We start from the raw sequence: 24,234 nt of genomic DNA, 5'->3' as shown, positions 1-24,234 counted from the left end.
ACTTCAAAGGACAGTCTGACTTTCTTATAAGAAGCTAATGATCTGGTGACTTTAACTTGAAGCCAAAGCTCATTTACCATTCTGAAAATCCTAGGGCCCTTAAGAATTATGCTACATCCATTCTGCCTGTGCTCTGTAAATGGAACAACAAAGCCTGCGTGACAGCACATCTGTTGACAACATGGTTTACTGAATTTCTTAAGCCCGCTGTTGAGACCTACTGCTCAGGAAAAAAAAAAATTTCCTTCAAAATATTGCTGCTCAGTCACAATGCACCTGGTCACCCAGGAGCTCTGATGGAGATGGACAATGAGCTTAATGTTTTCATGCCTGCTGACAGCACACATTCTGCAGCCCTTGGAGCAAAGAGTAATTTTTACTTTCAAGCCTTATAATTTCAGAAATATATCTCATAAAGTTATATAGCTGCCATAGATAGTGATTCATCTGATGGAATTACACCAAGTAAATTGAAAACCTTCTGGAAAGGATTCACTATTCTAGATGCCACTAAAAACAGTAGTGATTCATGGGAAGAACTGGAAATATCAACATCAGTAGAAGCTTGAGAGAAGCTGATTCCAACCCTCATGAATGACTTTGAGGGGCTCAAGACTTCAGTGGAGGAAGTGGAAAGAGATGCAGTGGAAAGAGAAAGAGAACTCGAAGTGGAGCCTAAGATGTGACTGAATTGCTACAATCTCATGATAAAACTTGAATGGATGAAGAGTTGCTTTTTATTGTTGAGCATAGAATTTGGTTTCTTGAGGTGGAATTTACTCCTGGTGAACAGGCTGTGAGGATTGTTGCAATAGCAAAAAAGATTTAGATTATTACATAAATTTAAATGATAAAGTGGAGGCAGGGTTTGAGAGGATTGACTTTAATTTTGAAAGATGTTCTACTGTGGGTAAAATGCTATCAAATAGCACTGCACTGTAAGCTACAGACAACTTGTTTGCAAAGGAAGAGTCTATCAACATGGCAAACTTCACTGTCATATTTTAAGAGATTTTCCCCAGCCAACCCAGCCTTCAACAACCACCACCCTGATCAGTCTGCATCCACCAACATTATGGCAAGATCCTCCACCAACAGAAAAATTATGACTCACTGAAACCTCAGCTGATGGTTAGAATTTTTAGAAATAAAGTATTTATAATTAAAGTACGTACATTATTTTTGTAAACATAATGATACTGTACACTTAACAGACTACACATATGACTTTTAACAGACTAAATATGACTTTTGTATTCACTGGAAGGCCAAAAATTTGTATGTCCACTTTATTGTGGAATTTGCTCTACTGCTGCAGTCTGGAATCAAACTGATGATATTTTTCAGAGTATGCTTGTAGAATCAGAAATTATATCAAAATGTGTCCCTGACAACCATCCTAATGGAGATAGCTATTTTAATACAATGAGGTGTGTGTTTTTTAAAAGGAAAGAACATTTAATAAAAGGCTAATCTCATATCTTCCTTGGAGTATTTAAATGTAACTCAGTTTTTTCCCTGAATCACCCCAACCCTCAGGAATTGCTGCTCCTTTTAAATTATATGTTTGCAGTTTCAGCTAGTTGATTCACAGAAATCTCATGTTGTGTGTGTTGTCATATATTATTAGCAAGCATTATGTGCATATCTTATCTTCTCAACACACTGAACACTCCTTAAGAGCAGAGATCATAAGTCTGTCTGTCCTACTTCCCTTTGAAAGCTCTCTTGCAGTGGATAGAATCTCTATGCATTTTAATTAGTATATTGATCAGATTCAGAGTTGGGATATTTCCTTCAAAAAGAAAAAGAATTATTTTACACATGCTAGAGAACACTCTCAAAATGGACATTGCATATTGCCAAACTCTTCCAGAAACAATGGCAAGAAATATATAAAATGTCTGACTAGGTACTGGTGACTTTTATTGTCTTCCTTTTTTCTAAAACATGTTCTAACTTCCTACAGTTAACACATATTTCTTTTGAAATAACAAAAGAAATGCATGTTTTGTTTTAAAAGAGTTGTGTAAATTCACTTTAGGAGAATGGTGCTCACCCTTGGAACTTGCCAAAGGAATGTCGGTACTTGATTCTCTAAAACATTTTCAATGCTGTCTCACTAGATGTGTATAAAAAAGCTGTTCACTTTATAGATGAATGAAAGTCCCTATGAGTTTAAATGACCTGCTGAAACTTGCATTTGTTTCATTCAAGTGACATTTTGAGAAGGCACTGTGTGTCTCATGGTAATCTAGAGATGAAATGGATTTAAAGCCCAGCTAAAGTCTTCAAAAACCTGGTCTCCATCTTGGATGCTGTCAGGGTGAGCAGGGTGTCTGATAGTTTATTTAACGTAATGTCCATGAGATCCTAAAAACTCACTGGAATAATGTTGTTTAAATAGCAGTTTCTCTTGCTGTTTCACCATCTCATCTTTTACATTTTTCCAGATTGTTTGTTTTTTTGTGGTCTCCCCACCCCCTGCTACATTTTTCCCTTGTGAATGGCCTGTTCTCCCTTCTGGTTAAATCATTCCTTTAATGCTCTGACAACCATAAGAGTTGTCTCCTTTCTATGCTTGAGATGTTTCAATTCAATGTCCCATCAGACACAGGGACAGAGATATGTGTGTATATTATTATTTGATTGGTCCTAATGGAAGGAACAGCAGATCTGTCTTTCTGAGCAAGAGACACACCATCATTGTTTTTGCTGACTGATAACTTCATCTCTTTAAGACAAATCTCATGATTCCTGGGATAAATCTCAACAGAAATTAGCTTCTTCTTCCACTGTGTTCCTGTATCATTGTGTACCTGTGGTTCAGCAGTGGTTTTAGTCTATTTTGCATCATATCTTTCTCCCTTTCCTGACCGTTAGATTCTGGGAAGTGAAATGTGCTTCACGCTTACTTATGGATTTCCCATTATACCCATCATGTGCCAAGTACATTATAGGCCCTCAGGAAAGTTGTCCCTGCCAGAGCCTATGATTTCTGCTTGCCAAATACTCAGACAGGAGAATATATGCCTTGGCAGCAGCATTGCACTTCTGCCCCCAGAGAGCTATCTGATTGAAACTGAGGTCAGTCATCTCAAAATGCAGAGGGACCAAAGTGTGCCTTTAGAGCCTTCAAGCCATTCTGCCCTCACCTCTGATGTCTCCAAAGCCTGCTTTCTCTGCTTTCATACTCACAGCACCCAACCATCTGCTCCATTTCTCTCCCTCTCCCTTTTCTGATACTCTCTGCTGACCTTTATCATCCTCATTCCCAAGAGTCTGCTCAGACCTTCTAAGGTGACAATCTGTTAACCTCAGTAAACTAGTTCAGACTCTTTATTACATAATAGAGTAATATAAGGGGACTCCTATAACCAGGCCAATAGTGAGGGTATCCGGTTTCTACATACGGCATTTTCAAAAAGTAATGTTGACTCATCTCAAAATCATACCACTTTGACAACTTTAGAGCCAACTGTGCCTGAAATTTTCTTTTTATGGCTCAAATGTGTAGCTCTCATATGTTAATTCTGAATTAATATAGCCCTCCTGAATCCTAAATCCAGGTGTAATTTCTGAGATCACTTTTCTCAATACTAATCCAGTTATCTGAAAATTTGTTCTAATCAAAAACTTTAAAATATAAAATATACGATAGAAACAAAAAAGACCATATTAAGAACCATCTAAAACACTTTAAAAGTGAAGTATACCAGCTGGATAAATTCAAATCTTCAATTACAAAACTGGAAATACAAAAATGGAAAAAAAACTTAGATATTTTTATATGTTTCTTCATTTATACCACCTTGTGTGTTTATAGCAGAAATAACGTTCAGGTACTTTTCATTTCACTGGGACAAGAGAAGAAAATGCAAACCACAATGCAGCCTCGTGACTCAAAAGTCTGTAACTGGTATTAATGAACTTTTAAAATGCTAATTTTAACGCTTACCCCAACAGAAAGATGCCTTAGAGCAAAACCTCTCATTTCTTATCTGCTGAAAGCAATGTGTTGGCATCCCTTACAAAAAAAAAAAAGAGTTGAAATAGGACTTTTGAATGGTTTAAAGTTTCAAGGACTTCTCTTGTTCACAGTCATTCTTCTAGAGAAAAGATATATAAAATCACATCCATTAATGGTCCCTCTGCTTGAAAATGGAAATATTCCCAAATATGTTCCACTGTAGGAAAATCAAAAATAACACGTAAACTACAAATATGTTAGCCAATTGAGAATATTTATTAACTAAATAATTTAATAATAAAGAAAATGCCTACTTGATTAATTGTTACAGAGTAAAAATTACAATAAAACTGTCTTGATCAGTGCTTTGCAGAAGCGCCATTACTGTCTGTGCAGTTGTTTAACAAGGATTTAATTGGAAAGATAAGTGAATGCACATTTAAAAGTATTGTTAATTTGCTTTATAATCACCTCATCCTTCACAGTATTGACAGCACAAGGCACAAACCCCTTTCTGTTTTACAAGTATTATTTTCCATATGTGCACAATAAATTCTGAAGCAGTAATTGGAAATTTTATGGGTTCCAACATACCTAGTATAGTATGTTTAGAGGTGCACTCTTCCTCTGTAAGAGGTAACCCAGTTCTAGTTGTTGGAAACAAGTGACAAATCTGACTTACATATTTCCCCCATTCACTGCAGATCATAATCATATTTTTTCCATTTATAGAAAAATTGCAGCTTTTATATTTTATGTTTAATAAAATCAGGATTGAGAGGAGGAAAAGTTGTCTGAGTTATTTTTATTCTGTGACTATTTATACTATTTTCTTGAAAATATGTGTGAACAATAGAGGATGGTTTCTATACTGTATGGATGATCATAGCAAATGCATTTTCCTGAAAATAGTTGCTCCTGAATCTGTTAAAGGAAACAAGAAAGGGGGCAAAGAACTTCTTCTATGCACAATGTCTATTCCTATGCCACTTATGCTAGCATAAACACACTCCCTTGTCCTCACAAACCCTTTAGAGTTTGGAATCATTGAGTCAAAAATCTAATCAGTATGACTTTCAAAACTGTGTGACTCTAATACCTCAGATTTCTAGGAGTGGGAACGATGCTGACCAAGTCTCCATTGCCCAGAGCCCAGAGACCTTTTTTATTTATTTTTAATTGGAGGATAATTTGCTTTACCATGCTGTGTTGGTTTCTGCCATACAACAACATGAATCAACAATAGTTACATATATATGTCCCTTTTCCTTGAACCTTCCTTCCACACCCCACCCTACCCACCCCTCTAGGTTGTCACAGAGCACAAGGTTGAGTCTAACCCTGTTTTAAAAGCAGGTCCTTTGCTTAGTTTAAAGGGGAGAGAGAGTTTATTGTTTAATTGCTAATTCTGAAGGGGGTGACAAGACCCAGGTTTTATTTCAGAAAAGAATGAACATATAAGCCTTGTCTTAAAAATGATGAACTATTAATATAATCAAACCTATTCCAAAGGCAAGAATTGTTCCAGTGGTCTGTTGTCTCTCAAAGATAAAGACTGCCCCCCTCACCCAGTCTTGATGAGAGGGGCATGTCCTCAAAGTTTCTCAAGTCAGTAACACTAAAACTGTGAAAATACTTGGTAAACATGCTTAATGTCCCCCTCAGCAATGCCCCCATCCTGCTAGAATCGGTAGAAATATTCTTAACTTTGGTTAAGTGTAGATGTTTTTCCTGTGGACAGCAAATGTTGCAACAATAAAAGCTTAGAAATTCTTTTGAGGAAAATTTTCGTTAGAATCCTTTTTAATATAAACCCCTTTGCCCTCTTGATAAAACATGTGACCTCATATAATGTCATGGGAAAAATTATTTTTATATTTAGTTTGGCCATGCCTCTAAACCTCTAAACCTCTCACATTTACAGTAGCTTTTTATACTTACAGTGTAAAATAGATAGACGTTGAGTTTCACATGTCTAGAGATTTGCCAATAAAATGCTAATAACCAACCATTAGTAATACCTCACCAATCTCGCAACTCTGTTTTTATTCCTTTCTTCATATATGTATGAAAAAGAAATAGAAGTAATCTTTAACATATGCACATAAGTGTGCCTGTGTCTCTCTGTCTCCATATATAGACAGATATAGATAGATAGATAGATAGATAAGATAGTTTCTCTAGTAAAATTCTTCCATGCTAAATTTCACCCTCCCTATATGTGTATGTACTTGTGTGTTGTGAAAACCATACACAGGCATATATATGTACACACTTCAAAGATTATTTTTATTTCTTTTGTAAATTTCTCCCTTAGAGGCGTGAATTTTAAAATCTTTTGTCTTCGGGTGAAAGTGTCTTTGGGACCAAGACCTTTCCATGCCCCATTTCAACTAGTCAGAGCTGAAGCTGGTGCAATAATGAAATGTCCAGCTGTCCTTTAATTAACTGAAATGAGGAAAATGGAATGTTTTGATGAGAGAACCAGGATTGTGTGCGGGATAATGGGAAGACTATATGTTTCTGTGCCTTCCTGCATATGACGGAGCCATGGGGTGCAGGAAAGCGATGAGGCTTGTTTATGCTCCAGTAGGGGGAGCTTTCTTTTCCCTCCGGTACAAACAGCATGGTGCTTGTGTTTAAATACGCCATCCTAAAATGCAGACTTTTCATTTTCATTTTGCAAGTGGGAAATTTCGCCATGTGATGGGCACATTACTCTTCTTAGCGACACATTTTGTGCAAACTCATTTGGGAAAGAATAGGAAATTTAGAATACTGCCTTCATATTTCTTCTAGAAATGTTAGCCTGAATCCATTATTTCCAAACCTGATGAGGATTACAGTTCATTTGTATTTCACAGCAACCCATATTGTATTCTGTTTTGTGAAGTAAATAAGAGATGGTACCATTCTAATAGTGCCTGTGTTTTGTTTTCCGTATGAATAGTCCTATTCTGGGGGCAAGAGGGAAGGAAAAGGAAGCAAGGACCGGAGTACTTGATTTAGCCTTCTCTAGATGGAATATGTTATTTTGACAAAGAAGTGCCCTGAATTATTTTATAAATAATCTAAACTGGAGGAGGTGGAATATAAACTCACTTAGGTCACTGAGTACATCCATATTCAAACGACAATATAAAAAGCACTGTTCGGTAACACCCAAATCTATATCTCTTATTTCACAAGTTTAAAATACTCATGGACTAACCTGATTTGACAGCAGTGTAGGTGGATGCTTTTGCCAATGAAGAAAATTCTTTACATAAAAAATAATTTCCCACCACCATTTCACTGGGCCTGAAGTGCCACGATTAGAAAATCAATTAATCTGGCTAAGGCAAGAAAGGCAAATAATCTTACCTCTTATACTAAATACAGTTGATTTTTAGTGATTAGATGGTTGTGTTAAGGAGGATACTGAAGCAATGTCTTAAAGAGAATGACTTCTATGATCCAAAACTGATGTATGGCATAGGCATTATTTTTTTTATACTTTTACTTTGTATTGAGGTATAGCCATTAACATACAATGTTGTGATAGTTTCAGGTGGGAAAGCAAAGGGACTGACCATACATATACACGTATCCATTCTCCCCCAAACCCCCTCACATCCAGGCTGCCACATAAAACTGAGCAGAGTTCCCTGTGCTATACAGTAGGACCTTGTTGGTTATCCATTTTAAATATAGCAGTGTGTATATGTTGATCCCAAACTCCCTAACTATCCCTTCTTCCCATTCTTCCCCCTGACAACATAAGTCCATTCTGTAAGTCTGTGAATCTGTTTCTGCTTTGTAGATAAGTTCATTTGTATCATTTCTTTTTAAATTCTGCATATAAGAGATGTCATATGATGGCATTATTTTTTTAAAAAGAACCTAAGTAGGCCTGCCAGAAGTTTTCTGTTCCTGGAATATGGTATTGGATTAACAAAAGTTAATTATTAGAATGCAAATATCATATAAGGTTTATGCATTAAGTAAATATAATGAAGAAAAATCTGTTTATCAGGCAGGATAGCACACATCTTAGTATACCTCCAAGAGAACACAGCAAAGAAATAAAATTTTTGAAGAGTCAGGAGAGAGGAAGAGTATATGATAAAGAATTAAGAACTCAAGAGAAGTCCTAGAAGCTTAAGAGCAAAAAAAAAAAGCCTTGACTCTTACAATGAGTTAGATGAGAAAGCCACATTTTACTTAACAATTTATTACTAAGACTAGCTCTGTTTTACCCACTAAGTCCCCCCCCACCCCCCCGCTTTGATATAACGTATGACTAAACTAGTTTGGTTGACTCTTGTTCATTATGTAAACCATATATTGAGTTGGCTCTCACTGAAATAACAAGAAGTCCAAAATAATCTTTCCTACAAAAAATGTCCCATCCTATTTCATGACTTCAGCTGATGACTGTAGACACTGTCTTTCTGTCTATATAACTATCATTTAACTATGGATAGAACAAACCCCCTAATTAAGAAAGAAAAACAAGTCACCTGAAATACAGAAAAACTAAAATGATATATCTAATCAGTCTTCCCACTTTACTTTCAGTTTGTTTTGGCTCAGGTTGATGAGACTTAGGGCTTCCCTGGTGGCTCAGAGGGTAAAGTGTTTGCCTGCAATGAGGGAGACCTGGATTCAATCCCTGAATCAGGAAGATCCTCTGGAAAAGGAAATGGTAACCCACTCCAGTACTCTTGCCTAGAGAATGCCATGGATGGAGGAGCCTACTAGGCTACAGTCCATGAGCAACTTCTAATTTTTTGACCAATCCTGAAAAAGCTTGATGAAACTGCCATCTGTGCAAGACCTCAATGTTCAATTTGTGTGTTGACTTTTAATAAACATACTATCTGCCCACTTCTTATACCCCTAAAATAAAATCCCCTTCATTGGGGATTATGATGAAATGTTGATTTTTTAATTTATTGGCATATTTGGTCTCTCACCGTGCAGTATCTCAAAAATTTAGCATCTTTAAAGAAACAAAAGAGTAAATAGAAAGTACAAGTAAATCAGTTAGAATTCTTTGATTTCAAGGAATAGCAAACCAATTCTAGTCTATTTAAATACATTTTTCATGTAACTAGAAAATTCAGAAAATAATCCAGACTCAATCATAACTAAAATTGGTTACTTAAACAGCCCCATCAGGACCTAGACTCTGGATCCCTCAGCTCTGCTCAGTCTTCACATGGTGGCAATAATAGTTGCAAGATCTCTTGATCAACATGGTCCCCTGGAATCTTTTTCCTCAACAGGCTTGAGTATTAATGATCAAAATTGGCTCATTAAACAAAATTCCTGAATCAACCACTGTGGCTAAGAAAATCACATGGGGAGATTGGCTTACACCGATGTCACATGATCCATACTTGGAGGTAGGGATAGAGACCCACCCAGAGCATTTGAACTGGCATAGAAAAGTCAGATGTTCCCCTGAGGAAATTTGGTGTATAAGGTCCAGAAGTAAGATGCTCTCTACAATGAGTAGATGAGCTTTTGCTGTTAAGACAGTGGATTTTATACCATGGAGACTGGTGTGTGGAAGATACACTCATGGAATGCACATATCTTCAAGCAGGTCATCAAACACACTTAAAACTCTTTGGGTAAATCCATTTCACAGGATTTGGGAGCTTTTTTAAACATGCAGTAATTGCTTTGCGAGATGATGTACACAAACATTGCTGTAATTGATAGGTTCAGGAAAGGGGTAATTTTATCCTAGTTAAAATGGTTAGCTTGCTCCAGCACAAGCATGGACCCTAACACGTTCCCAGCTTTTAATTAATCTATAATCTTTGGACTGTTCTAGGAGCAAAATTTATGTTTTCAATGTATTTCAGGTTACCAACATTGAAAAGAAAATAGTAAGCACATGATCATATACAAGCATGGACCAAGATGTATTAAATTACAACATACAGTATTAAAAAGAAGAGACTTAACCTTGAACAGGCATAGGTAAATGTTGAGAGAGTCAGAATAATGATGTAGAACTATGTACTCCAGAACTAGGTTAAGGTGTGATAACATACAGTTCAGCAAAGGGTCTGAAACCATAATATGAAGATCTTTGATGACTCCAGGATATTTAGAAATCCTTAATGACTCTCTAGACATAGTGGAAGATGACTTTTTGGTTGATTTTTTTTGTCACTGTTGGTGACATCTGTGCAGAAGAAGATGCCTTCATACAAGAAGAGAAAACTGTTTTTTGTTGTTGTTGTATCACAGACACATGACAAAGCATTCAAATATAATGCAAATAATTACAAACTGATGTATCCAGCAGTCTAAAAATTGAATAAATTAGCTTTTACACCTGGGCATCCCTTGCTGGAAAAACTACAAGTCAGAATCCTTCTATTTGAATCTATTTTATTTTGTTAATAGATGAACTAATATGAGAGGCATTTAATTGTATAATGTATTATTAGCCATTTCCTTTGACATATCATTAATTTTAAATAGTATTAATATTTTACATTTCATCATATACAATATAAAGTTCTTATGTTTTCCAGCCAAACAGAAAATGTGCATTGATAGTAAATCTCTTGAAAGTGGGTTTTAAGATGCTCAGTATGCAAAACCTGTTCCATTTACACTGTTTGATCAAAAATACTCAAAATGCTACAACATAATAAGGCAAATGTTATAAGATGACAATGATGACAAAACTGTATTATTTTGTAATCAAATACAATGTATTGCATAATTAGGCATAATTGTGTAATTTGAATATTTAAGAGAGCATTTAAATTGTAATAGGAGGCATAAGTACATGGTCTTCTCAGGGATGGTTAAATCAGAAGGTGGGAAGTTGCCTTTCATATTGGCTATTGAATAGGCAACTAATTCAAACATAAGTTTGCTAGAAGAGGATTTGTAGCTGATTCGCATCATGGACACTAACTATCTTGGCAAAAATGAATCTATTTGAATTTGACCTATCATGGTTTTCTCTCCTTGAGGAAAAAAAGCATTTAGTTGAGTTAGGGCACAGTACTAGTCTCTGTGTGTGTCAGTTTGATCCTTTATATTCGGTAGATATCAGTTCAGTTAAGTCGCTCAGTCGTGTCTGACTCTTTGCGACCCCATGAATCGCAGCATGCCAGGCCTCCCTGTCCATCACCAACTCCCGGAGCCCACTCAAACTCAGGTCCATCGAGTCGGTGATGCCATCCAGCCATCTCATCCTCTGTTGTCCCCTTCTCCTCCTGCCCCCAATCCTTCCCAGCATCAGAGTCTTTTCCAGTGAGTCAACCCTTCGCATGAGGTGGCCAAACTATTGGAGTTTCAGCTTCAACATCAGTCCTTCCAATGAACACCCAGGGCTGATCTCCTTTAGGATGGACTGGTTGGATCTCCTTGCAGTCCAAGGGACTCTCAAGAGTCTTCTCCAACACCACAGTTCAAAAGCATCAATTCTTTGGTGCTCAGCTTTCTTCACCGTCCAACTCTCACATCCATACGTGACCACAGGAAAAACCATAGCCTTGACTAGACGGACCTTTGTTGGCAAAGACTGTCCTTAATTCAGATCCATGTTATCAGAAATGTGTGCCTATGATTATGAGGGGGGAACTAAGGGCTTCCCTGGTGGCTCAGAGGTTAAAGCGTCTGCCTGCAATGCGGGAGACCTGGGTTTGATCCCTGGGTTGGGAAGATCCCCTGGAGAAGGAAATGGCAACCCACTCCAGTACTCTTGCCTGGAAAATCCCATGGACAGAGGAGCCTGGTGGGCTACAGTCCACGGGGTCGCAAAGAGTCACTTTCAAACCAGAAAGAATAAGTAGAGCAACCCAGATCCATCCAATTTCCAGAAAAACTGCCCAAAAGATATGCCTCAGATGGGGGAAATTAGCTACATATTTTGTCAAGAGAGGCCAGTGTTCAAAGGCAACTTTTAAAATTGAGAATGAAGCTTATTTTTTTGTTGTTGTTAATAAATATTTTGGAGGGACATACCTTTAAGTGAGCAGCAGTTCCAGGCTTTACCCAGCTCTTCCCACACAAACCTCTCCCTCTATTACCAGCAATGGAATAGCGTTTGTTTGTTATATTAAGGAAGAACACTAGGAGATGAGAAAAGGCTTTTTATTTCGAATCTTGCCCTAGTTTTTCAATGATGTGAATACAGAGCCAATTGAAGACTATGTTGATGGCATATTCCAAAGTTAAAGGAGAAACTCAAGCAATATTTTCTGTTTTATATTTAATTAGTAGTGACTCAATTAGGGGGCCAAGGATAGGTGAAAGTAACTTGTCTCATCTCAGAGTATTCAGAGATTTGTGCTATCGCAATTAAATAGAAAATGAAAAGACAAAATTTAACTGTAGATTTACTATGTCTACTAGTGTAAAATCCAGATAAATTTCTTCAGAGTTCACCACATTCTCCAGAAGCTGACCACATCCTGCTATTTTCAACCCATGCCCAATCTTGCTCTTGCAAGTGAATATAATCATTATAGGAAGAAAATGGTATATTTGCTTCCCCCTCTATGACTTGCTTTTCTGGATTTTTTTTTTCCTGAAATTCCCTTTCTTAGACCATGTTTCAAAATTCATCTCAATTTCCAAATTCCTTTGATGAATTAATCTTATTTCCTTACTTTTCCTCTTTTTACATGTTTTTTTAATTTATATATTATTTTATAATAATTAATGCCTTAAATTGCTCTACTTTCTAGGGTTTTTTATTACATTAGTACATAATACTAATTCATATATGTAAATTTCTCTTTACACTAATTCTGCAGTTGATATGTATCCCCAACCAAAAACATCTTGATCCTCAGGAGGATCTTATTCTATATTTTTACTCTTAAAGTGCCCAGAAGAGTACTTGTGACATAATAGGTGCTTAATAGTGATGATGAGACTGATAACTCATGTTTATCAAGCCCTTACTATGTGCTAGGTACCATATGTGCTAAGTGTTTGATTAGCATTTTCTTACTGATCGTCACAATAATCCTATGTAGCAAGTACTAGTATCACATCCGTCTTCGGACTGAGGTATAGTGAGATAAGGAATTTGACAAAGGACATGAGTCATACACATATATTCTTAACAGTCCTTCTTTTCAAGCACCGGTGTTTGACTAATTAGCTCCACAAAAAGCCAGAAGATGCAGGAGCCAAGCAACATCCATCCTGATATACTATAACATGTGTTAGACAAGCTGCAAATTTTTGTAAGCATCACTTTACGCAGAGCTGGGTTAATGGTGTCAAAGCAGCAATTTTATATGCCTGCTTGTGCATCACTGTGAACCAATGCACACACTATAGTCCTTCCCAGAGTAGGCTTCCACTCCAGAGCCCCACAAATGCTTGCAAATTCCTGTTCATCCTTCCAAAATCCAGCTAAAATCACATCTCTGAAACTGTCTTCAGGTCCCTCGGGCACAGACAACCTCACCATTCTTCCTCTTGTCTTTCTCCATCATATCCATGCTTTTTTCATAACACTCAGTATTTTCACTGGTAGAGCCTGAATTTCGTTAGGGCAAGTATTGCATCTCACCTTTGCCTCTGCTACTTGGCATAAGGACTAGTGCAGAAGTGATAGAAATAAATGAGTCTTAACTGAGTTATTACACAAAAGTAAAAACAGTGCAGTTTATTTATGCATGAAATTAGCTGCTCCAATTCTAGAAATGGCATATTCTGAGCTCCCCTGGCAGCTCCCCTAACTTCAGATTCTCAGAATCTATAGAATAGCAAAATCTTACCTTCAAAGACAGGTTCTTAAAACCTTCCAAAGATTGGGACTTCTCTCACAATCACCTTATTGGTGGGGAGGGGATTGGAAAAGATGGTAACAGGGCCGTTTCTTTCTGAAAGACAGAAAATGAGATGAGATGAGATGAGATTACTCATTTAAAGACTCTGGAAAGTGATAACTGCCATTTAGCATTCCTTCATTTCCAGTGTTTATGATGCAGTTGTGTTCTTGCTTCTGCAGGCTGAGCAGTCTTATTTGAGTCTAATATTGGACATGATATAAAGATGTGCAGATCTTTTACATTAATAAGGCTTTATATTTCAAACCCTCATATCTTGCGTCTATGTGTTTGACAGCTGGTGTCCTGCAAGGCAATAGCCAGTAAGAGGCATTATTGCGCTAAATTGGAAGCATGAGGCAAAGGGGTGTGTTTTTACTAGGGGGAGCAGGGAAGGAAATATGAGGGTAGTGGGTTAGAAGAAATCATCCACAGATGCTGATCTCTGTCCGTTAGTGGATGGGATTTTTGAATTGTGTTAATTCCTGTTTCTGTGACAATTCAACAAAAATTGAGGGCAACCCATTTGAAAACTACCCATGGTTTCACTTCTAAACTAGATGCAGACTCTATGCCTTTGATTATTAGAATTATTCAACTCACTTAGTACAGCAGAGAGGAGGGGCATAGGTAAATACTAAGCCAACTGTTATTCTGTAAGAGATTCATTACAGAAGCACAAGTCAGCAAAGCAAACTCCATCACTTTTTACAAAGTCTTATCTAAACACACAGCAGCAACTGAGGAGTGAGCCAAAGTGACAATTTGGAAATTCATTTCTCTCCTTCAGAAATGTCTCTGTGAGTGAGGGGGCAGTCACACTGAAAGACGTGGAGACAAACTTTTCTCTGCTTTTATTAAGCATTTTTAGATGAATTGTGGAAGGCAACGCATCACATGTCTACAGGATTCTCTCTACTCCACAAAACTTCACAAATATCATATCTTACTCTATATTGAATCCGAAAAAAATGATACAAGTGAACTTATATAAAGCAGAAACATACCCACCACAGACATAGAAAACAAATTTAAGGTTACCAAACAAGAAAAGGGAGGAGGAGCGATAAGTTAGGAGTTTGGGATTAACATATACACATTAGTATATACAAAATAGATAACCAGCAAGGACCTACTATATAGCGAAGGGAACTATACTCAATATTTTGTAATAACGTGAAAAGAGGAAAAAAGAAAAAGAATCTGAAAAATATAGATATAAGGGAAAAGAATGTGAAAAAATAGATATTATGTGTGTATAACTGAATCACTTTTCTGTACCCCTGAAACAAACACAACATTGTAAATCAACTACAATTAAAAAAACATAAAGATGAAAAAAAGTAATACAAAATACATCCCTAACCTGCTTTCCAATGAGTGAGAAGGAGACAGTACTTCAGAAACTTTTGATGGGTAACACCTAATTGATGTTCATTTAGCAAAAGCAAAACTTCAAAAGCTACTTTCCTTTCATTCTGTCAAACACTGACTGAGGTCATGTCCCAGCTTTCTCTAGAGGAAGAGGAGAGAACTCAGATGGAAGGTGTGTGGAAGGGAAGAGAGATGGATGTGTGTTAGCCATATCCACTGTAAGAAATTTTTTCTTCATCAGTCTCACGTAGAGACCAGAGTGCATTCCTGATGCTCTGAGTGCACATGACCGCCATTGTAAAGAGACAGGACTTAAATGTAAGAGGGATTTCAAGAGAAGCGGGCTGCTGATCCACATACAAGCATGTCAAAGATTATTTAAGTGGCCAGTAATATAAACATCATGCTACTAACACTGAACAGTTTATCACATAAATATAATTGTCTTCTTTTAGAAGAATAATAAAAGCTAAATCCATATGTTACATATTATCTAAAATTGTTTCTGCAAGATATATTAGTCCCATAGAAGAAGCAGTTCTTCCACCAGAGGAGGACAACAGCAGTTTTATTATTTTACACTGTCATTTGTTTGATTTGTTTGTTCCCAGTAGTAGTTTCACAGATTTTTGTGAACTGTTACTTTTATAGAAAGTCAAGTTATTCATGATTGACGTTACTTGCATTCATTAAAAAAAAATGAGTCAGAAAGGTAGATGGCATGGATTTACTTAACAGAATCTGTTTAAAACGATGTTTCTGAATTCTTAGACAAATCGAAAATTAATGTAGGGAGTTAGGTTCTGTCAGGGATATTTCTAAGATTTTGTCTGAGTTTCTTTAAACATGGAGATCAAGTTAAAGCTCAGACTGGAAGACCTCTTGTGAGCAAGGATAAACTAGTTATTCGTATATTTAGAAATAATTCTGAATAAGATTTCTCCAAGAATTTTTTTTGTCCTAGTTACTGCAAAATACTGATTTACTTATAGTTAAATGTCTACTACTAATTTTTAAGTATTTTATTGGTTGAGAAAACTGGTTTCTCCCATCATTTCTCAGAGTTTCAGCTAAATCTTATCTTTTACCTACATTGAGATGCTTCTAGGTAAATTTGAAATTTTAAAATTGAAGCATTATAGTTTGTATTCTCCATCAACTAACAGATTAAATAAATGCAATATGAGAAAATATCACCCAAGATTTACCATTCTTATTTTTTCGAACTGCTAAAGATGCCTTCTATTGAAGTCAGATATTTGGAAAGAAATGTCATGAAAGTAAGTGTCCAAAAGAATTTGAGTAAAATTATTCCAACGGTGTAGACACAAGGCAGGACAGAAAATCAGTAAATTCCAAATCTTCCAGGTATCAAAGTATGTGAATGTTCACAATCTATTTATTTGTAGCATTCTGGTAAATTAAAAACTCTAGAAGAGAATAGCAACATTATTGCAACATAATCTAGATAATTAGAACATTAAAAATCTGACAGTATAGACATATATTATATTTTCTGAAGCCAATTGAAGTCAAGCTGTAATTCCGCAAAGCAATTTTTATGAATGTAAATAATTTGTCACACATCTTTTATTCTCAGTTTCAAAATTTAAAATCTAAATACCTGAAAAATTCTGAAAATGAAATATGACCATATCAGAACAACTGACAGTGAAATCTGTAATTCTAAATGTACGTGCGTGCTCAATCATGTCTGACTCTTTGCAACCCCATGGACGCCCACCAGGCTCTCTGTCCATGGGATTTCCCAGGTAAGAATACTGGAGTGAGTTGCCATTTTCTTCTCCAGGAGATCTTACCAACCCAGGGATTGAACCCATGTCTCTTGTGTCTCCTGCATTGCAGGCATGTTCTTTACTTCTTGAACCATTGGGGAAGACAATTCTAAATAGTCCCAAATAATTTGTATTTGGCTTTGGAACCCCTTGCAAATATCTTTGTGTTTTACTTTTTGCTATGAAACTAATTTTACATTTCCTAAGCATATTGATAAAAGCATAGAGAGATGGATTAGAAACATTCTGGGTGTTAAGAAATCATCTTGAGACTTAAAATATCCTTTCTAAATTTAGAGAAATGCAAGATAAATCCTATAAGAGGTTGATAGTTCCCTAGACTAAAACTAAAAGAATGTAGAGATTTGCTTAAGCCTGTAACTTTTCTTTATAATTCTATATTGACTGAATGTAGAGTGATAAAAGCACCTCAGCTCTGACCTTAAGCAGTTATATTGCTGTTTGTTGAAAGAATATTTTAGAATTTTTTGTATTAAAATATTAACTGTTACAGAAATTCAAACAGTACAAAGATACACAAAGAAAAAGAAAAAAAGTCATGTAGTCATTTCATAAATAAACACATAATAAAATATACACATGTATAATTATGTTACTAGCCAGTGAATAGCATTCAAGATGACTCTTGATATAGTGATGTAGACAGAGATGGATAATAAGATAGATAAAAATGGGACTCTGCCACAGTTGTTATTTTTCAGTAAAATATTTTATGTTTAGTTTTACTTGAATTTTAAGAAGAAAAAAAATTTAAATGAGTTTGTAAGAATGGCTAAACTTAAAATAAATGTTTATTTGACCTAAGAGCAATTAGCTTCTTAAAGATAACTTAACCCTGAGGAAAATGTTAAGATTTTGAAGTGAAAAGAATTATTTCCATTTATACTAAAATTTTTGCTATCCAAAAGATTTGGAAGGTGTTCTTCCTCCCAGATGATCTTCAATTTATTTAGGATTTTTATTATTGACAAGGGTAACATTCACATTTATAATCATTATTCCCAGTGTTGTTTAGACTTAGTTCTATGCTACAAAAGGAAAAACTGCTCACATCTAGTCATTTTATCAAGTTTTCTTTATTCTCAAGGACTTCATTTAAACTTTCTGTTTATTACATTTTGTTATCCAGTTGCATTTCCAATAAAGGAGCATGAGTAGGTTACTCTCAAGTTACTGAACGAATTTTTCTGAATTTTGCAAAACTTTTCATTAGGCACTGAGTATTGCTATGAAGTATTCTAACACCAATCTTTTTTCCCCCTCTCTCTCTTAATATGAATTACCTGTGCTGTGTGGAAAGCCATATGTCTTTTTATTTATCCTTAGATCTACCAGGACATGTACCAATTTTTCCTGAAACTAAGTGTATTTTTTCAGTAAGCAAATTTAAGTGTTTCTCTAGTTCCAAAAATGTTCTTCTATTTCATCTTTAATTGTTTATTTCTGTTCCATTTGTTCTTTGATCTTAAAGAGCACCAGTTTTGTCTTTATATTATAATCACCTTTATTCATATACATAAAATTATTCAGGCATATTTTATGTGTTTAACCTTTTCATTTTGTTGAATTTCTTCTAGTCTATATCTCATCCTGTATTTTCAATTATATATGTATTCAACTTTTCTTCTACTTTGACATTTTTACATTTTTATTTTAATTTCACTTATTTCCTGAGCTTGATCAACTTGTTTTTCTCCCTTTGGATATGTATAGCTCTTTTTAAAAATTAAAAAAAAATTTTAATTTCTGATAAATTTTATTGATATTTTTTAAACTGTAGATAACTATTTGCCTGAACTCTCCTGGTTTCTTGAATAGTTTCTCTTATGATTTATATTCCCCTGTCTTTTTATTCTTATCTAAACAATGATGCCTTGGTACTTTTGTAACCCTTACTTATTTTTTCTGATTACTACTAATCCTTGAATTGGGCAATTTAATCTTTCTCTCTCTCTCTCAGCAACACAGCTGTTTGTTGGAACCTGGAAATTTCTGTCTTATGTCCCTCCATGCAGTTTCCTCTTTGGAACTCTTCCTCAGCTAAGTAACTGGGGAATAAACAATAAAATGATTTTACTTCCATGCTACCTTCCTTGACTTTCTGTGGCATAAATTTCTAGGATATTTGCCTACTCACAGGCTGCGCCCATTCCATTCCCAGACCTGGTATTCTGTTGGATCATCAGATATCGCAGTCAAAACTATGACACTTGTAAGGAAACCCCTTTTCTCTTCCATTTGTGAAGTTTGTGTTGGCTCTTATTAATAGTTTGTCACTCATATTGGTACAGATTCCATAGTAGTTCACAATACACATAACTGTGTATAGTTTGAAGCTCAGGCTACTTTTTTTATTTTATTTAAGATTGGGGGGATTTTGCTGTTAGTGTTGTTGTGGTTCTCTATTCTTTTTCAGTCTTTATTGCTTTTGGTATGTTTTCAAAGCACTCAATCTAGATGCTTTTTAAATGAAATAATCTAAGACCTAAGTTCCTCTGGACTTTTGAAGTTTGTGTCATTGTGTTTTGATCTTTATTCAAATATTCCTGGAAAAATCTCTTCCTTTCTAATGAATTAATTTAAAAAATCAAATATATTACTCCTTCCCAAATGCCTCTTGCTTTAGTTGATTTTATCCTTCCCAAAATAAAGGGTAAAGGCCTCCCCTTATTTCCTCTTTCCTCTTTCATAACAATTTCTGTAGTGTCAGTCCTCCATTTGAACTGTTTGGAGACATGTGGACACCACTAGTGGGATAATAATTCTGTGCTATGGTCAAACTTATCATTTGACCTCCAAAGAACACCATCATTTGTCACTTCTTTAAACTGATAAAAATATTTATTAAACATTTCTTAAAGGCAAACTCCAGTACTGGGGTTTGGAGTCTATTAGAAAAGAAAGCCTAATAGAAAGTCTATTAGAAAAAGTATAATAGAAAAGAAGTCTATTGTCGCCAGTACCTCATCTTGTAGACCTCATTCAGTACATCAAAATCCTTTCTCTTAACTGGGCTTAACTTCCTTAGAAAACAGTTTAACAGTATTTTGGTTTTACTCAAGCATAACCAGCTAGAATTTTAGCTCCTCTCCTCCTTGTCAAACAGCTTATCAAAGAACTGTATACAGTTTTCTTCCTAAGAGAAGTTCTAATACTATAAACTCTCCCTGCTCATTACATTTGAAGTGATTTTTTAGAGTCCTTTTAGATAAGTGATCTTGGGGCACCAGTGGTACCCTCTAGGCAGACCCTCCATCTGGCTTTCTACCCTTGATCACGTTCTAGAACAGTGATCTCAACTGCTTTAAGTACTCATGTTTTCAAGTTATTTATCTTCTAAATATATTGGAGAAAAATCAAGGTTTCCATTTTTAAAAAATCACACTCTCATTGCATTCCAGTTTGCTTTTATGAACAGAAGAGAAAAAGTATGGCTATCTAATTAGTTAAGTTAGACTGTGTCCCTCCTGGGAATGCTCATCAGAAATTCTCCCACAAAGAAATACCACCTGTACTATGTTGAAAATTAAATGATTCTGAAATCTTTTATTTTCTGCTCAGTTTAATACATTTCCTCCCTGGCTTGGATATGTTCCCAATTCTCTATAGTAAATTTACATTCATATTTGACCTCCCCAACCATCTGCCTTCTTCCATGGCCTTTTTTACCTACTTCCTGAGTTAAGAGTTTAAAAAGGTCTTAGGGTCCCTTTTGCCGGCTCTTCGTCTGTATTGATATTTCACCTATTGAACTAGACTGGAGAATGTTCAACTTTAGACCCTCTTTTCTACTCACTCCTTCTTCAGAGAACTTGCATAGTTCAGCTATCACTTGCAATCAAATTATTCTCAAACCTTTGTTTCTATACCTTAATTCCTGCCTTTCAGCATATTATTAAAAGTGTGGTTTTTATTGCCTAAAAATATGCCTCCACTTAAGTGGTCACTAATCACTGGAATGACAGAGAAATTTAATCTCTGTTCTAAGAAATCTACTTTCTCTGTGTATACTGTACTGCCTACGAAATTTGACTGCTCTTACTAACCTAGGATGACAGGTTTGAGTCATTTCCAGTATTTGCTTTTTTACTTTCTCAAAACTACCATATCATTAACAGTATTTCTTGAGCAATTATTATATACCACCATTTCATGGTGTGATTTACAAATATTATCTCATTTAATAAACTTAGAGCCCAAAGAGGTAGTAGACATTACTGTCTCAATTGTGCTGATAAGGGAACAGAGTTAGTAAGGTTATTTTGCCTAAGGGCACAGAGCTAGTAGGTGACAGAGTCAAGATTCAAACCTAGGATGGGTATGAATCTAATGTCAATGTACTTTTACACACTGTGTCAAGATGCATAGTGTTATCTTAAATTCTACCTCACTCTAGGTATAGGGTAAGCTTCTTGAGTCTGCAGTCACTCTTCTTTAACAAACATGAATTCATTGGCCTATATGTCCCAGATACAAAACAACAGAGTATAAAAATGAGTAAGATGTGGCCCTAGCTCAACGGACTTTTGGGGCTAGTGAAAAACAGTGAGACTAAAACTTGGTGGGGGTGGGCATTTTTTATGAGCTGATGAGTAGTATTGTTGCAGTTTCAAATATTTAGCTCTTAGTAGTTAATCCATATATATTTTCTCTCCCTTGATTCAGTACCTGTTGCAGATGATAGTCTCAGTTGGGGAACTTCACTGAAAAACGGAAAGCAAAGCCAAGTGGATTGGGAAAGAGGATCCTCTGGACAGACAGAAGTTTGTAGGGCATGATTAGTAGCAAAAAAATAATAAAGTAATTGTGAACTGTGAAGTGGACAAGTTCTCGTTTTGAAATGGACAAGTACTCAGGAGCTATTTGTTCACAAAAATTAGGCATCCAATTCAGGACTTCTCCTGAGGATGACCTATGTGAATTTAGGATATCATGCACTCAGGAGCCTGAAAAAGATTCTTCTTGTAAATTTCCAGAAGTATCCATTTGGTGTACCATGCCCACCTTACTGTTCACAAATACTTTGTTAATTATTTTTGTTACTTATCCTTTCCTCCCAACTCTTCTGTCCAGAAAAATCTTCCTTCCCAATCCACTTGGCTTTGCTTTCCATTTTTCAGTAAAGTTTCCAAAATGCATTCATTAAATCATAAAATTAGATTGTGACAATCAGCACGTGTCATTTCTAAGCACAAAATAATTTGTGCTTTAAAATGTGAGTTCTGGAGTCACATTGGCCTAGGATAAATTCAAGCCTTGCTCTGTAAAACTGGCACAGCCTTGAAAAGTTAGAACATTTTAGGACTTTGCTTCTTCAGCTATAACACAAAATTAATAATCCTACCTTGTGAAGTTCCAACTTCAAATACAAGTGAGATAAATGGTTATTATTATCATTTTCTTATTATTCTGCAAATATTACTGGGATAAAATTTCTTGTAACTCTTTTCAGAAGGATTCATGTTTGAAGAAACTTTCTTTTACTGCTTTACTTTGCCCCATAAAGCAGCATAGCCAATTTCTCTGTTTCAGATATTTATTTATTATATTCAACATTTCCTGAATGAAATGCTCTTTCTGAATGATTAATAGTCAAACACCATTTAACAACTCCTTCTTTTAATTTTTTGAATGTCAATCCTTTTGTATCCTAGTGGAGTATATGAAAAGATTTGCCTATAAAAAATTCATTTTAAAATTATACTCAGATAATTAGATGAACTATGCTTTTCTAGATATTTATTATTTTGTGTGTGTTTAACTTCACAACTCAGTAAGAAATTATAGTATCATTTTGGAAAATCTCCAGTCACACTCTGATCTTTGCCTATGATGTATCTGGTTTTATTTAACTAAAATGGGGGAATTGAATACTTGTAGATTTTCCTGCTATTCTTCGTTGACTATTTGACTTTTGTTGTGTCATTCTGTAAGAAATCTTGACAAGTTAAATTTATCCACACAGAAACCTATAGTTAGGAGACCTGTGAGACGACTATAATTTCCTTCCCATTAGTTTCAATGAATTCCATGCACGTGAAATAAAACATGGAGAGTGGAGTCTGGAGCCCCACATTTCCCGTTGTGTAGGTATATTGAGGAGAGAGATATAGTCCAGGTCCCCTTACGTTGTTCCTCTGCTGCACATTACCCTTAATCCTCCTTTTAGCAAATACAGACTAAAGCAGCAATGCCAAGAATTGGAGACTTAACTCTTTAAACATAATAGGCCTATGGACATGTAGCTTACTCTTTGCACAAAATCTGTGAAATGGTTAATATATAAATGTGAGTGTCTATTGTAGCCAATGTGAACCAGAAGAATTGAGCTGTAGCCAGCACTTATTTAAGCATCATTTTTGCCATCTGGATTCTTTTGTGAGGCAAGAAACATTTGAAGGGAATTGCCTTTGGTCACAAAGGTGATTTGACTTTCCTCCTTATTTGTATGTTAATCATCCCTAAGGTGCCATTGTTCAAAGTTCCATAATAAGGCTTTTTTTTTTCCTACTGTTTTGAGATTTTAGGTAGCTTAGAGATCTTGAGTAGGATGTGGGAAGATATATCAAAAATTCTGTGGACAAAGCACATTTGATCTAAATATGTAAAAATCAACTAAACAAATTAATCCAGATGAGAAACCATGTAACCAGTCACTGAGGGAAGGCCACTTAGCCTTACTCATCAGTTCTTTTCTAAACCACACACCATATGATATGGCAAATCTTTGGAGCTGGAGATCAAGAATCAAATTCAAAATCTTATTGACCATGTATTATCAACAGTTCCAGGTACTGATTCAGTTCATTCTTCATATGGAAGCAGAAGACGAAAGTATTACTATAGTCCAAAAATCATAATTTCTAATCCCCTTTGACCTATGGAAAAGTATAATAATTCAAACACAATAGTGAGCAACCATCTGAAAATGTTTCGAAGGTTGAAACTTGAGAAGGCTAGTTTTCATATCTAGGAATTATACCTTTTATACTTATGTTAGAGAAAAGGCTTTTAAATTAGTATGATTTAATTTATTTTATGACTGTGTTTATAAGTTTCAGAACTAGTGGTTATTCTATGATTACTATAAGATCAAGTAATTTTATCTCATATGAGAGCTCTTTAATTATAAATTAACTCTCTCATCTGAATAAAGAGTTTTTCTGGTGCCATGAGCAATGAGGCAAAGTTTGTAGGATCCTTAGTCATAGAATACATTATTTTAAAGTATATTAAAATAAAGCTATTTACAATTTGTAAAAGA

At 35.5% G+C, this 24,234-nt stretch overlaps 1 protein-coding gene across 1 annotated transcript in view; it reads left to right on the top strand.

The window, feature by feature from the left end:
- The window catches only part of ARHGAP15 (Rho GTPase activating protein 15), a 687,458-nt gene that overhangs the window by 485,152 nt on the left and 178,072 nt on the right, over nucleotides 1-24,234 (top strand). The window lies entirely within an intron of this gene.

This window comes from Giraffa tippelskirchi, chromosome 3, assembly GCF_054371585.1.
Source record: "Giraffa tippelskirchi isolate mGirTip1 chromosome 3, T2T-mGirTip1v1.2.pri, whole genome shotgun sequence".
Classification (NCBI taxonomy): domain Eukaryota; kingdom Metazoa; phylum Chordata; class Mammalia; order Artiodactyla; family Giraffidae; genus Giraffa; species Giraffa tippelskirchi.
Note: the sequence above shows the minus strand (reverse complement) of the source record. Positions and strands in the feature narration are given on the sequence as shown.